This window comes from Crocuta crocuta, unplaced genomic scaffold (assembly GCF_008692635.1).
Source record: "Crocuta crocuta isolate KB4526 unplaced genomic scaffold, BGI_CrCroc_1.0 scaffold222, whole genome shotgun sequence".
NCBI lineage: Eukaryota > Metazoa > Chordata > Mammalia > Carnivora > Hyaenidae > Crocuta > Crocuta crocuta.
Genome location: NW_027528806.1, coordinates 85,783 through 101,140, shown reverse-complemented (window position 1 = coordinate 101,140; position 15,358 = coordinate 85,783). Strand labels below are relative to the sequence as shown.

Sequence of the window (15,358 nt, the reverse complement as noted above, 5' to 3'; positions counted from 1 at the left end):
GGAAAAGGTCCCCACTTGGAGACTACAGAAATGGCTTATTTGCATTGTGGCAAAAATTTCAGCAGCTGCTGACAGTAAACCTCCCTGTGTCACTCAATGTAAGTGACTGAGCATGAGCCCCATCTCCCGCCAAACAGTAAAGAGTGAGTGCAATAGTTCTTTTCTTTTAACTTTTAAAAAATGTTTATTTATTTATTTTTGAGAGAGAGAAAGAGAGCGAGCGTGCGCACAATCACGCGCAAGATAAACTGTACTCATGCATGTGTGAGTGGGAGAGGGGCAGAGAGAGAGAGAGCGAGAGCGAGAGCGAGAGAGAGAGAGAGAGAGAGAGAATCCCAAACAGGCTCCATGTTCACTACAGAACCCCATGTGGGGCTCTGTCTCACAACAACCCTGGGATCATGACCTGAGCCAATATCAAGAGTCGGTTCCTCAAATTGACTGAGTCACCGAGGCGCCCCACAATAGTTCTTGATGTCCCACAGCCTGCTTCCTTGTTTTTAAGAATTCTCTCCACTTCTCTGAAGCACAGAGGTGAAACACTCACCCATACATCTATCCATCCACCCATCCACTCATCAATCCATCTTTCAACAAAACTAAGCATCGATAGTGCAACAGGCATGGGCAGGGCCCTGAGAATATAGAGTTTTGCTCAAACAACCCCTTAGTACTAATCGTCTGGTAGTGGAGAGAAGCTAGTAAAACATTTTCATATAACTTATACGAGTATTGAGGGAGTTCTGCAGGTGCCTTGGGCAGATTTGACCTGGTGGAGAAGCTAAGGAGCTTCTCAGTGGAGGCTACTTCAGGGATGAGGGGTAGAAAGCCCCTCTTTCCTATCCACAGCTCTGGGTATAACTGTCCTTTCATGGTGTAAATACATGGAAGCGCATGGCAGACACTGCTGGTTACATTTTCCCCTTTGCTTTTGTTCACAGGGCTCAGTTTTGTCAGCTGGCAGCTGTCCAGTCCCAGAGGATGAGGAGGTATCAGTCTAAGGCTATCCTGTAATCTCATTTCCCCTTCATCTTAGTTCAGGAGTGATTTTCCCACCCAGTTCTGGCCATTAAGTCATAGCAGAAGTCTTCTGGGATCTTCTGGAAAAGATTTTCCTCCCTGGTAAAAAGAGAGAGCAGGAAGGAGAAGACTCCCCCAAAGGAAAGAGTCTGGGTTCCCGGAGATATTGTGAATTGCTAATCAAATCTTGAATTGGTTTTCTCAGGAATTCTTGGTGTTACATGCCCACTGTTTAATCCACTTTTAACCAGGCATCTGGTCTTGGGAACATTTCATCAAAGTTTACACGTAGAGTTCAATGGTCTAATTGAAGATATGAGTATGTTTTCAACTCTGTGGCTTAGACGTGAGCCAGGTGGATATTAAGAACTATATGGCTACAGCAACTTCTTACTCAACACGTCTTCAGACGCAAGGGAAACAAAAGCAAACATGAACTATTGGGATCTCATCAAAATAAAAAACTTCTGCACAGCTAAGGAAACAATCAACAAAACTAAAAGGCAATTGACAGAATGGGAGAAGATATTTGCAAACGACATATCAGATAAAGGATGGTATCCAAAATCTATAAAGAACTTATCAAACTCAACACCCCCAAAAAAACAAATAATCCAGTGAAGAAATGGGATAAGACATGAACAGACATCTCTCCAAAAAAGACATCTAGATGGCCAACGTACACATGAAATGATGCTCAACATTACTCATCATCAGGGAAATACATATTAAGACCACTATGAGATACCACCTCACACCCATCAAAATGGCTAAAATCAACAAGTCAGGCAACAACAGATGTTGGTGAGGATGCGGAGAAAGAGGAGCTCTTTTGCACTACTGGTGGGAGTGAAAACTGGTACAGCCATTCTGGAAAACAGTATGGAGATTCCTAAAAAAATTAAAAGTAGAACTCCCCTACGATCCAGCAATTGCACTATTAGGTATTTATCCAAGGGATTACAGGTGTGCTGTTTCAAAGGGACACATGCACCCTAATGAGTGGGGTATTACTCAGCAATAAAAAAGAATGAAATCTTGCCATTCGCAACTACATGGATGCAACTAGAGGGTATCATGCTAAGCGAAATTAGTCAGTCGGAGAAAGACAAATATCATATAACTTCACTCATATGAGGACTTTAAGATACAAAACAGATGAACATAAGGGAAGGGAAGCAAAAAGAATATAAAAACAGGGAGGGGGACAAAAAACATAAAAGAGTCTTAAATATGGAGAACAAACAGAGGGTTACTGGAAGGGTTGTGGGGGGGGATGGGCAAAATTGGTGAAGGGCATTAAAGAATCTACTCCTGAAATCATTGTTGCACTATATGCTAGCTAACTTGGATGTAAATTAAAAAATTAATAAAGAAATAAAGATGATTGTAAACATTTGTGCTAAAAAAAGAAAAGTATATGGGTGTTGCTGTTAAAGGGAAGGAATAAAGTAGTATGCTGGTAGGGGTATTGCTTTATTGGGCACATTTAAAGTAATGATTTAATTTTGTTACTATCCTCGTTGTTGCTTCATCTATTTGATTATCTTTTCAATCTTTGCTTTCTAGTTCTCTGGTCAATGGCTAATTTAGTACTAGAGCTCACCTGAAGCCAAAGTCCAATAATTACTCTGCAAATATATTTGTTTATGTACACACTATGTCAAAGGAAAATATAGAATCTGATCTGCCATTTGGCCATGTATGTAAATGGCTCCCACACAGTGAGAAATTCTTTCAAATCTAAGAATAAGTCATAAATATTTAGCCCAAACTATTGAAAGTCCAATAAATGGATTAATCTGATTCACTTTTCTAGATCTTTTTCTAGCAAACCAAAGCCACCGACATGTTTCCCACAGCAGACTCCGAGTTTTGGGAGCTAGGAAAGCAGTATTTTCCTGTGTCTTATGCACAGAAAAACAGATTCAAGAAGCCTGGTGCAGGGGTTGCCCTGAATGCCATTCCCTTTTGCCATTTTCTGGATATCAGCATTTGTGTAGAAGGATCTTCTGAGAAAATCACATCAGTGTTCTCATTCTAGCCACAAGTCCACCTTGCCCTCCTGCTTGGCAGCTTGCATGGGTCACCGCCAATGAAGAGTCCATGAGGATGCCAGGGGCTCTGCTGTTGACTTGGGCTTGGATGTGAATTGGAGTCATGATCTAAGACGAAGTCACACCGTTTGGGGCAGACACAGGTAGGGATCTGGACAGGTGCATGATAAGCCCCATCACCTGCGAGGGTGACACAAGCCACAGATAGAGTGGGAGGATAGTTTCCTGAGCTGCTTCTGCCACTTACCAATCGATGAAATGTGGCCCTTCACTGCTTGGATCCACCTGTCCCCCAGACTCTATGGAGGTCTAATTCCTGATGAAGAAGTTACTTCTTTTCCCCTGTATGTCTTTTGATTTGGAAGTCCCAGTTCTCAGTGGACCATTGGATACTGATGGGATGCCTTATGCTACTGGGGTGCTGATTTCCCTCTGTCTGGGATCCCAGTGACTTCTATGTGTGTGAGTGATGCATTGAGCCCTCTCAAGCTCAGCATTTGGAATAGGGTATCTTGCTTTAAAAGGAGCTCACAGAACCCAGGGACCATATAATGGAGGAAGCAAGATCCAAAGCTGACCCCAGGGCTTCCTTTATTTGCAAGTGTCAACATAGAGAGCTTTGTGATGGAGTAGATGCCTGTTTGGTTAGGTTTAGGCCCTTGGCAAAGGATATCCACTTTGCCGTTGGCCCACTTTCACTTTCCCTTTGGAATTTTGTTCCTTGTACTCTTTTCTATTTCTCCCTACACAACTGGTGATTTTAGGCTTCTTCTCCAGAACCCCTTTTCCAGAACTCCCCATTGCCAGTAAGAGCCTCAGGCTAGAGGAGTATGTGGCTATTGAGCATTTGAAATGTAGCCAGTGTGACTGAGGAACGGAGTTTTAAAAGTTATTTTCAATGAATTTACATGTAAATTGCCGCATGTGGCTAATGGCTAGTGTACCAGACAGTGTAGGTCTGGAGTTCAATACCTCCACCACTGCAATCTCTCTGCAGCAATCAAATGAACCTGTCCTGTGTCTGAATTCCAAGGCCCTCATCCTAATGAAGTACCAATAAGCCAAAGTGATAAACAAATCCTTATACATATCCTTCTAGGTCAGTGCAAAGTTTTGAGTAATACCATACTTTAGTCAAAGAGGTTCAAATGATAAGAATTTGAAGGACTCTGCAGGCAAGCATGGCAGGTGAGAAGATTATAGACACAAAGTTGTAGGCGCACTTCAAAGCACAGTCGGTGGAGGGCACATCCTTCCCAGTGCCCTGGGATGCTTCTAAGCTCCTCTCAGCTTCTTACAGTCTAGAAAAAGTTAAGGTCAGAATTGTGCAGATGGGAGCTTGGAAAAAGGCTGGATGTGGGAGAGATGGAATGAGAAGAGTCCAGAGGATGCCAAGCTCTTGCAAAAGAACTTGGTGTGCCCGTCAGAGCGGTGTTCTGTTCCACCCTTGGGAGGAGGTGCCAGGGAGAGCTTGTTAGGGAGGGATCACATTGGACCAAGACTGAAGGGTTAATAATTAAGAGACCAAAAACCAGATTAAAGGCCACAAGATGGGCAGTGGCACCTTTGGTGGAATCCTGACCAGGAATAGCAATTTCGCTTTTAGAGAGGTGTTTCTCCCTGGATTCCCTTAGGAACATTGCTTTCCGGACATTCTTCTCACTCTGAAACTGAGCTGTATTTCTGTTTCTCTTGGACAACTATGTGACTGTTCTTAGATTCTTGCCTGTGTTTTCACAGATACTCATGGGTAGCAGAGGTAGCCTTTCAAACCAAACACTCAGTTGGGTAAAGGGTGGAGGATAAAGAGAGGTGGGTGCGGGGGAGCGAGAATAACCAGGGAAAAAGATACATGCTTGGAGATGAGCAGAAAGAGTTTATACCAATCCTAGCACTTTGGGATTTATTCTTGGGGCCTTGGTTCGTCAATTGGTACCACAGTTAAATCTGTGGCCACAGCGTCACTTGCTCTACACTCTTTGAGGAATGGAAAACGGGATTTTCACTCAAACCAATGCCAAGAATGGGTTCCTACTGGTCGAAAAATATCAAAATTTATGAAATCACTGGAGACCAAGTCCCAAGTCGTAAGTGCATTAATGTGGTCCATAAAATAAAAAATAGCAGCCAAATTCCTGGTGCTTTGCAACACAGTTCAGACTACACAGTGCTTTTTCTGGACCTCTTTGCCCTTGTGAATGGAAGGACAATGCACAGTATTCAGCACTACCCTGTTCTCCTTTGCTTGTGTTTCATTCAGATAAATCTTATGAGACATTTGGCATCGAGGGGCAGAAACCCAGAGAGGAGAAACTCATAGAGGCTGGTTGTCAGGCTAGGTTGATTCATCAGCTGCAGTATCACCAAATACTCCTGGGCAGGGTACATTATGTCATAGGGTCCTGTTGTGTCAGATCATCCTGACAACTTATGGCAGCCCTTCTGCAAGTCCTTGCTGATTTTACTCCAAATACTATAAATTTCCGTCCATTTTCATGAAAAACAGAAGTTCTTGCTGGGCTGAGGTAACCCGTACAGTGGTGGTTCTCAATGGGGTAGATTGTGCTTCCCTCCCCCCCCCCCCCCAACTATCCAGGGGAGATTTGGCAATGTCTACAAGTATTATTGTATTATCATTACTGAGGGGAAATTTTGTCCTCCCTGGAACCTTAGGGAATGTCTGGGGACACTGTTGATTGTTACAAGTAGGGTGAGGGTGGTATCCTACTGGCAGCGAGAGGTTTGGGAAGCTGCTAAGATCCCAGGGATGAAGAGAACAGCCTCCATGACAAAGAATTAGCTGGTTCAGAAGGTCAACAGTGCTCAAGTTGAGAGCTTCTGACACAAATGGAAAGCTCAGGCTTGGTTCTTGACTGTGAAGTGTTATATGACCCTCAAAGGGCTATCACTTTTTCAATGTTGGAAAACTAGTAAATATCCTGGGGTGGCCTCAGGAAATCTCAGGAAATAGGTGCCATGGTATCTGAATTGAGATGAAGAGGGAAAATCTGAGTTAAATACTTCTACCCAAGTCTGATGGCAAAATGGTAATAGGATATTGTAGGCGGGGAGAGGCATCCAATAGCTTGTGAGATTATGGCGATTGGGCCATGAAATGATTTCCTTTGCTAATGGTAGATGGAGAATATCCAGGGCCTGTCACATATGAGTCTTTCCATGAGGTCTGTCATTGGGGCAGGAGGGAGGAGACCTGCAGCAGTGACAGTTTCAGGGGGCAGAGAGGGGCACAGAAAGCTATGGGAGGAATTTATGTAGAGCTGCTTGGGAAAATAAGAATAGTATGTCTTTTCTTGATTTTTGAAAGCAACACAGTCATTATTGAAAATATCTCAAGTACAGAAAAGCATAAAAAGAAATAAAAATCTCTCATAAAAGATATCAGCTATTAATAGCTTTGGTATTTCCCTTTAGAAAAAGGTCAGGCTCAGAAGATTGAAAGTGTCTTTGAGAATAGCAGAATGAGACCATGCAGACAAGGACTGCTTTGAGATTATTTCCTCTGTGAGCCAAGACAGGTGAGGCCCTGCCCTGGGTGATGCGGACAACACTCCGGTGGGTGATGTGATGGAAGGACACGTGATCAAGTTCTCCTTACCTTCAGGGTTCATTTGGAAAGCTTCCTTAGTGTTCGCCTCCATGAATAGAAGAGTTCTTCAGCTGAAAAAGAAAGTGAGTCATCTTAGTTTAAGGATGACAGAAGAGGAGACATCATTTCTGACTCATTCTGCAGCTCCAGCTTGACCACCATCACTGCACTTCTGGAACAGGCCGATGACAGCCCTAGGCTTTTGTCATTCGTTCTTTGGTAACTTTATTATGGAGTCATTTCAAACTTACAGAAAAGTTGCAAAAATCATAAAAAAATAAAAGCTTATAAACCTTTCACTCAGATGCCCTGTTAGTTTATCACATTTAATTCATCATTCTTTCTTCTCCGCATACACAAATTATTATCTTTTCCTGAATCACTTGATTAGATGAAAACACTTTTATTTTTTATTTTTTTTATGATTCTTTTTTTTTAATGTTATTTATTTCTAGGGGACAGAGAGAGAGACAGCGTGAGCAGGGGAGGGTCAGAGAGAGAGGGAGTCACAGACTGAAACAGGCTCCAGGCTCTGAGCTGGCAATCAGCACAGAGCCCGATGCGGGGCTCGAACCCACGAACCGTGAGATCATGACCTAAGCGAAAGCCGGACGCTTAACCAACTAAGCCACCCAGGCACCCCAAAAACACTTTTAAAAGTTATTTATTTTGAGAGAGAGACAGCAGGGCAGAGAGAGAGAATCCCAAGCAGGCTCTCTGCCATCAGCACAGAGCCCAATGTGGGGCTCAAACCCATGAACTGTGAGATCATGACCTGAGCTGAAATCAAGAGTTGGACACTTGACCAAATGAGCCTCCCAGGCGCCTCAGTCATGGTGCCACTTAACTCCTAAATATGTCAGTGTGTTTTCCCAAGAATAATGGTATTCTCTTACGTTAACAGTATAATGATTAAAATCAGAAAATGAACATTGATATGGCACTACTATCAAATCTGTAGATCTTACACAAACTTTGACAGTCATCGTAATTGGCATAGATTTTATGAAATCTGGTCCTAGAGACCTTGAATAAAATTTATTGACAAATCCCATCACATCATTGGATGACTTTGAGCATTTGGCCACACCAAGCGGAAGCTCAGGTTTGATTCTATTTCATGAAACACGGGAGCATTGGCAGAAGAATGCTTTTCAATGTGTGACTAACTTTTGGTGACGATAAGGTTGATCATTGGGCTGTCAGGTATGGCTTGTCCCACTTAGACTATGCCCATTGTGGTTCCCACCTTGCTCCTTCCAATATATCTGGCCCTGGGTTTTTTATAGGACATTTTAAACTCTAGGAACTGACTGGCCTCAGTCTGTGAGGCACAAGGTAAAAACTGCTAGTTGTAACACTGTGAGAACAAAAATGATTTCAGGACTTGGGTACAAAATTAGCCCATACATGTCAGCAGTTAACTTTTTTTTTTTTTACAAATAGTTTATTGTCAAATTAGTTTCCACACAACACCCAGTGCTCATCCCCACAAGTGCCCTCCTCCATGCCCATCCCCCCTCCCCCCTACATCCATCAGTTCTCAGTTTTTGTCAGCATTCAAGAGTCTCTCATGGTTTGCCTCTCTCCCTTTCTCCCACCATTTCTCCCCTTCTTTTCCCCCTTGTTCCTCAGTTAAGTTCCTCCTAATCCTCCTATACGTGCAAACATATGATATTTGTTCTTCTCTGCCTGACTTATTTCGCTCAGCATAACACCTTCAAGGTCCATCCATGTTGCTACACATGGCCAGATTTCATTGTTTCTCATTGCCATGTAGTATTCCATGGTATAGATAAACCACATCTTGATCCATTCGTCGGTTGATGGACACTTAGGCTCTTTCCATGTTTTGGCTATTGTTGTGAGTTATACGTTTGCAGCAGTTAACTTTTGAAAATTTGCTTTGGTGTATGGACAGCAATTCCTAATTTAGTGCTCAATTTTGTCTTGCATATTCCATGCTAAAACCATCTAGCTAGAGTAGCAGACCAAATAATGTCTTCAAATAACTTTTGTGTCTTCAAAATTCAGAACCCTTAGGAATGAATATCCTTTGAGGAATTAAGATGAATACTCTCCACGCTGATTCAACTGTTGGAGGAGGCAACAAGCAGGCCACTGAGGATCTCTCTTTCTCACACACACCCCACTATCTCCACATTACTGATACTAGCAAAATGAATGGAGAGCCCAGACATCTTTGCAATAAAAGCCTATGATGTGATGAAGACCACTTGAACATCAAACAGCCAGCCCTAAGGCACTTGATAATGAGGTGTCTGGTGAATCCAGAGCCTGTAACACAAATGTCTGGGGTAGCTTTCTCAAAAGCCACCAGTTTCTCTCCATGTAGTGTAGTGATGCTGAATTTTTCTTTTTCTTTTTCTTTTTTTAGGATTTTATTTTTAAGTAATCTTTGTACAAAATATGGGGTTTGAACTTATAACCGTGTGATCAAGAGTTTCATGCCCTACCAGGTGAGCCAGTCAGGCACCCCTGGTCTTCATTTTTAAAACTCTAAACATTCTAGAATACATTTAAGATTCTGAGAATAATTTCAGGACTTATAGCCCTCTCTTTGATAATGTCCTAGCTCTGTTCAGAAGAATCTAGACTTTTTGTACACTCTTGTAGGAAACCCTAATGGTCAGCTGAAGCTAGGGGAGGTGCAAAGGGAATGGAGCACAGGACGAGGACTCCATTGGGAATAGAAAGTCTAGAACGCCAACCAGTACCATTGATGGTTCTGGGGCAAGAGGCCATAAGGGAGATCACAGTCCTCCCACTTATTTCTGCAGTTCAACAAACATTAATTGAACAACAGACCACGGGCTCACTTCATTCATTCATCTGTTTGTTTATTCAGCATTTATTAAATGCCCAGCACATCATTTAGCTTTTGTCATTCTCTGCCCAAACGTCTGCATCTACATGGTCTTGCTCTGTGCCCTGTGGGGGGTGGCTTGAGCGGCTCTCTTGCCCTTTAGCTTCAGGTTGGGCTCCATTCATGGCGGCAGAGAGTGGGAGAAGAGCACATCAGGGAAATATTTCCCTCCCTCCCTGCCTTCCTCGTAGCTTCGTTCTGGCAGTGACTGTGTCTCTAACAGCTCCAGTCCTTCTTCCGTGACTCTAGTTATCATGAGTCCCAGAAGAATCCCTCCTCCCCATTTCCCTTTATAGAGAAATGGTGGTGACAAGTTCCCTTGTTTTTGCAAGCCCACAGGTATGTCAACGGTCTCTTTATTATATTCTCTTAAAAATCCTAGCTTGAGTAGAACATCTTCTTCATGTCTGACCCTGACCAACACAGCTTTTTAATATATGCTAAATTGTTTACTGATTTCTCTGGACAGGCTGGAAAGATGTAAAGTTTTGTACATGGTTTCTAACACTAAACTACATCATTGCAAGGTAGGATGTATAACTTAACGGAAGCTCTTGGAGAAAATAATCTCAGAGATTGTAGTCCTTTATACACTCTGGTATTATGGGTCAGTCAAAGGCCAACCTAATCTCTGGCCACATAATTAGAAGTACAGTGTCCAGGACAAGGAAGGTGATATTGAGCCTTAGTTCTGCCTCCATTAGCTCCCATCCAGAGATCTAGGCTATGCTAGATCTAGAAATTCTAGGCTTCCCACTTTAAGTGGACACATATTAATTGTTAGTGTTTCAAGGCCTGGAATATACAGCAGAGATCAAAAACTTTTTATTCAAGGGTCTGGTAATAAATATCTTTGACTTTGTAGGCCATAAGTTCTCTGTTGCAACTCGTCTGCTATTGTGCAAAAGCAGCCACTGACAACAGGTAAATGAATGGGCTTGGCTGTGTTCCAACAAACTTTATTTACAAAAGTAAATGAGTAGCTGGATCTGCCTGTAGGCCTTACTTAGTTAACCTCTGATGTATAAGGAAAAAAAAATTCTGGGTATGTCCAGAAGGCAGAAGTTGGATCAATGTATAGAAATCACAGAAAGGCAGGTGTTTTTTTTTTTAAGATTTAAAAAATTTTAAAAATGTTCATTTTTGAGAGAGACAGAATGCAAGTAGGGGAGGGGCATAGAGAGAGGGAGACACAGAATCTGAAGCAGGCTCCATTCTAGGCTCCAAGCTGTTGTCATAGAGCCCAATGTGGGGCTCCACATCACGTACTGCAAGATCATTACCTGAGCTAAGTCAGGAGCTAAGTCAGCCATCCAGGCGTCCCAGAGAAAGGCAGACTTGTGTTAATTTCAAGGAAAATCTTTCTAATGGTGACTACCATTTCCAAGTAGAGTGTTATGTTTCATGAGGAGTGTGTTGCTCATTGTAAGGGTTTAAAAGAAAGGCTAAGTGTTAGAGAATAATTTTCTACAAAGCACAAAAAGACAGATGATGTGGGAGGCAACAGTGCCTCATATTCTTATATACATAGCATAGTACAGCACACATAGTGGGTCCTCTAGATTTTATGTTCCTAGAGGAAAGAGACTATGTCATATTCATTCTTGCATCTTGCCCCCTTCTCAAATCCTAGTATAATGTTTTAAACGTGGTAGGTGTGACTGATACATGTTTTGTCAACGTGACTCTGTAAGTAAACTCTTGCTGACAGATTAATGAAGCTAATTTGTCTTCTGTACAGTCATAACTCCAGTCATTAAATTAGTTCAATTATCTCTAATAAGCTTCAACATTAGAGGACTATCCCTGAAAAGAATAGAGGTATTAGTCAACATTTATCGAGTTCTAAAAATATGGCAGCTACTGGGCTAAAAATTTTAATAAGCGTTCTCTCTCTCTCTCTTTAATTTTTGAGGAAACCCCATACTGTTTTCCAGAGTGGCTGCAGCACTTTACATTCCCATCAACAATGCAAAAGTGTTCCTCTTTCTCTGCATTCTTGCCAACATCTATTGTTTCCTGAGTTGTTGATTTTAGTTATTCTGACAAGTGTGAGGTGGTATCTCATTGTGTTTTTAATTTGTATTTCTCTGATAATGAGTGATGTTGAGCATCTTGTCATCTGTCTGCTAACTATCTGTATGTCTTTGGAAATCTGTCTATTCATGTCTTCTGCTCATTTCTTCACTGGATTATTTTTTGGGGGGAGTGTTGAGTTTTGGTAAGTTCTTTATAGATTTTGGATACTAACTTTTTATCCAATAGGTCATTTGCAAATACCTTCTTCCTTATGACCCAGAATTACAGTACAAAGGATGTAAAAATGCTGATTTGAAGGGACACATGCACCCCAATGTTATCAACATCAGCCAAATCATGGAAAGATCCCAAATGTCCATCAACTGATGAATGGATAAAGAAGATGTGGTATATATATGAAATATTACTCAGCCATCAAAAAAATAAAATCTTGCCATTTGCAACCATGTGGATGGAACTACAGTGTATTATGCTAAACGAAGTAAGTCAGTTAGGGAAAGATAAATATCACATTTCATTCATATATGTAATTTAAGATACACAACAGATGGGGGTGCTTGGGTGGCTTCGTCAGTTAAGTGTCCTACTCTTGGTTTCAGCTCAGACCATGGTCTCGTGGCTCTGCCCTGGCAGCATTGAGCCTGCTTGGGATTCTCTTTCTCACTCTCTCTCTGCCCCTCCCCCGCTTGTACTAGCTCTGTCTCTTTCAACATAAATAAATAAACTTTAAAAAAAAAACAGAACAGATGAACACAGGGGAAGGGAAGGAAAAACAAGATAAAAACAGAGAGGGAGGCTAACCATTGTAGACTCTTAAGTACGGAGAACAAACTGAGGGTTGCTGGAGGGAAGGTGGGTGGGGGCTGAGCTAAATGGGTGATGGGCATTGATGAGGGCACTTGTTAGGATGAGCACTGGGTGTTATATGGAAGTGATGAATCACTAAACTATGGATTCTACTCCTGAAACCAATACTACACAGTATGTTAAGTAACTTGAATTTAAATAAATAAATTTTAAAAAAATATGCATTCTCTTATTTAATTCTTCCCTAAAACCTATGAGGTAGGTAACATTACCATCCCTATTTTATTGATGAAGAAATTGAAATTCAGAGAAGTCTCATAGCTGGAAAGTAGCATCACCAAACTTGAACAGGAATTTCTTTAATGCCTAAGGCTGTGATCCAACCAAAATTCCACTCTGCTTCTCATTCATTCATTCATCCACTCATTATTCAACAAACATTTATTGGTTGCCTGCTATTTGCCAAGCACAGTGTTTTAGGTTCTGAAGATAGAGCTGTGAATATAAACAGATCAAGTCCATGCTCTGAAGGAACTTACATTCTGGCTGGGATTTAGTAGGAGTAGATGGACTATTAAATGAAAAGATATTATATGGTAATTCATCAGAAGGCACAGAAATTAAAAAGATAGTAAATAAGTATCATCTACACCAGAACTTCAGGGATAATGTCAATTGGTGAATTTACCAAGGCTCTTTCTTGTTTACTGACATTACCCCAAGTTCAGACTTGAGTCTTGATAAATTGTCAGATACATTTAGATTAAGAAGAAAGCTTCAAGAATTCTGGCAACTGATACAGATCATGTACGGCAGTGTTTACACATGTGTGTGATAGATGTATAAAGCCTTCAAAAGGAAAATAACTCAATAAAGCACTCAAGAGTCATTCTTCAAGGGCAAGTCAAACCTGAGCACTATTAAAATGGGAGACCAGAGGCAACATATGGAAAGAAGTGGAAAGAGCTAGTTCAGTTAATACAAAAAAATGAAGAAAAATAATCCAGTTAAAAAATGGGCAATAGACATTTTTCCACAGAAGACATACAGATGGACAACAGACACACGAAAAGATGCTCAATACCATGCATCATCATAGAAATACAAATCAAAACTACAATGAGATATCAGCTCACACATGTCAGAATGGCTAAAATCAACAACATAAGAAACAACAGATGTTGGCGAGGATGCGGAGAAAGGGGAACCCTCTTGCACTGTTGGTGGGAATGCAAACTGGTGCAGCTGCTGTGGAAAACAGTATGGAGGTTCCTCAAAAAGTTAAAAATAGAACTATCCTATAATCCAACAATTGCACTATTAGGGATTTACCCAAAGAATACAAAACTATCAATTCAAAGGGATACATGTACCCTAATGTTCACAGCAGCAGTATCAACATCAGTCAAATTATGGAAAGAGCCAAAATGTCCATTAATCGATGAATGGCTAAAAATGATGTGGTATATATATAAATGGAATATTACTCAGTCATGAAAAGAATGAAAGCTTGCACTGTGTAACAATGTGGTTGGAGCTAGAGAGTATTATGCCAACTGAAATAAGTTAGTCAGAGAAAGGCAAATACCACATGATTTAAAAAAACAAAAGCATTTAAGAAAAAAAAACAAACCACAAAGGGGGAGAGAAAAGAGACAAAGACCAAGAAACAGACTATTAACTATAGAGAACAAACTGAGGGTTGCTGGATGAAGAGGATTTGTTAAATAGGTGATGGGTATTAAGGAGGGTACTTGTGATGAGTGCTGGGTGTTTTATGTAAGTGATAAATCATTCAATTCTGCACTTGAAAATAATATTATACTGTATATTAACTAACTAGAATTTAAATAAAAACATGGAATTAAAAAATAAGGAAGAAAATCACCTCTTTTTATCTTTTCTGAAGCACAGAAGTATGAAGAGTGTACATCCACCTACCAGCCCCAAATATTAAAAATTAATATTTATGACAAATGCTTCAATAGAGAGTATCTGACTTATGTATAAGGCAGAGACAGACACACTAATTCAGGTCAAGGGAGAGGGCCTTGTTAAGGGGAACAGAGCTGCCAGGATGCTTGGGGGAACCAAGGGAAGTTCAAAAACTATGATGGAGATGGAGACTGAAGGAGAGGGAGCAAGAACGCCAGAGTCAAATAAGGTAAAGCCAAACATCTTGTCAGGTGCAACAGGCAAGTCCTGACTGGGCATGGGGGACAGAGCCCACGGGTCAGGGGCTGAGTAAACACGAGCCCAGAGAAGAAAAGTATGTCTTTTTGGATGTCAATAGCCAGGAGCAGGTGTGGACGGCCTAGTTAAAGGTACAGGGTAGGAATCAATAGGGAGTAGTACTACGAAGCATGACTTTTGCAGTTGCAGAATTCCTTTGGTTAGTAGATTGCAAGGTGATATTCAGATTAGTGAGCCTCGATAGCATCAGCATAGTCTTTTTAGAGAAATGGCTAGAAACAGAGAACACTAATAATTAAGGAGCATTTATTGATTGCCAGATGCTGCTTTTAGGGACTTGCATGCATGGTCCCATTTAATCTTCCCAGGTTCGTGTTGAGCACCAAGCTCCTTAACAGAGACCTAATTAAAAATGATTAAAAATAGAAGTGACATTTGTAGGGAAACTATAAAATGTCATCATAATGAAAGTACTGTCATTCATTCATCCATTTACTCATGTTTCTTCAGCCATTAGTTACTGAGCATCTAACATGCGTGGGGGTACTACTTAGGGTCTATGTGTGGATGGTTTTTATTGATTTCATTGTTCAACAGAGAGGCAGTAGAAGGCGCAGAGAATTGTGAGCTGGAAAATTCAGCTTTCATTTCTAGCTCTTCCTCTAACTGTTGCTGTGGTCCTTGGACATGTCATTTTTCTTCTCTGTTTAATGTTCTAGTGTAAAACAAGAAGCCAGACTTACATGA

General features: G+C 41.2%; 1 protein-coding gene across 2 annotated transcripts in view; it reads right to left on the bottom strand.

Moving 5' to 3' along the window:
• PRLR (prolactin receptor) overlaps nt 1-6,755 on the bottom strand; it is a 46,051-nt gene extending 39,296 nt beyond the window's left edge. For both annotated transcript variants that reach the window (XM_077755791.1, XM_077755792.1), the window contains exon 1: nt 6,694-6,755. The gene's annotated coding sequence lies outside the window, so the exon portion shown is untranslated. The remainder of the gene's footprint in view (nt 1-6,693) is intronic.
• Between the last annotated feature and the right edge of the window lie 8,603 nt (nt 6,756-15,358).